Raw genomic sequence first — 607 nt, 5'->3', positions numbered from 1 at the left:
TTGTAAAGGTTCAATGAGGTAATATAGACAAAGCGCTCATAAACGTGAGCTGTTATCAGAACTTACCTCCAGTCTGTCCACTTTCTCCCTCGGCACTGCCACTACCTCATCAGAGCCACCGTCCTCGCTCCCCTGGGCAACGTTCCACTCCCGACGGTGGCCACCTCCAGCCTTGCCTTCCTCCGACCCATTCTCCACCAGCAGCCACCGTGTGACTGCTGCGTAAAAGACAGGACACCAGTCGAATGTGCATCTCTGATTAAAAACAAATAATGTTCAGTCTTCGGCCACGCCACCCCGAACAAGCCCGATCCCACCTGATCTTGGAAGCTGAGCAGGGTCGGGCCTGGTTAGTACTTGGATGGGAGACCGCCCAGGAAGACCGGGTGCTGTAGGAGTAAAAAATAAAAATAAAAAAAATAAGGGATTGTAAGCTGACAAGGTCCTTGCGATCTGTGAGGTCAACCAAGGGTTGCCTCACCTTAAAAAAAAATAATAAGTAATGTTCAGCGTAAGTATGTCCCATGTAATATTTGGGACACACTTATGCTTAAAAAGAAAAACTTCTTCGCAGTTTGTTTGAAACTGAAAATTAACGGGCATCCTA

The 607-nt window shown here is 47.6% G+C and overlaps 1 pseudogene; it reads left to right on the top strand.

The window, feature by feature from the left end:
• Nucleotides 1-279: 279 nt before the first annotated feature.
• Nucleotides 280-398, top strand: LOC111734557 (annotated as a pseudogene).
• The last annotated feature ends 209 nt before the right edge of the window (nt 399-607 follow it).

This window comes from Pteropus vampyrus, unplaced genomic scaffold, assembly GCF_000151845.1.
Source record: "Pteropus vampyrus isolate Shadow unplaced genomic scaffold, Pvam_2.0 Scaffold1838, whole genome shotgun sequence".
NCBI lineage: Eukaryota > Metazoa > Chordata > Mammalia > Chiroptera > Pteropodidae > Pteropus > Pteropus vampyrus.
Note: the sequence above shows the minus strand (reverse complement) of the source record. Positions and strands in the feature narration are given on the sequence as shown.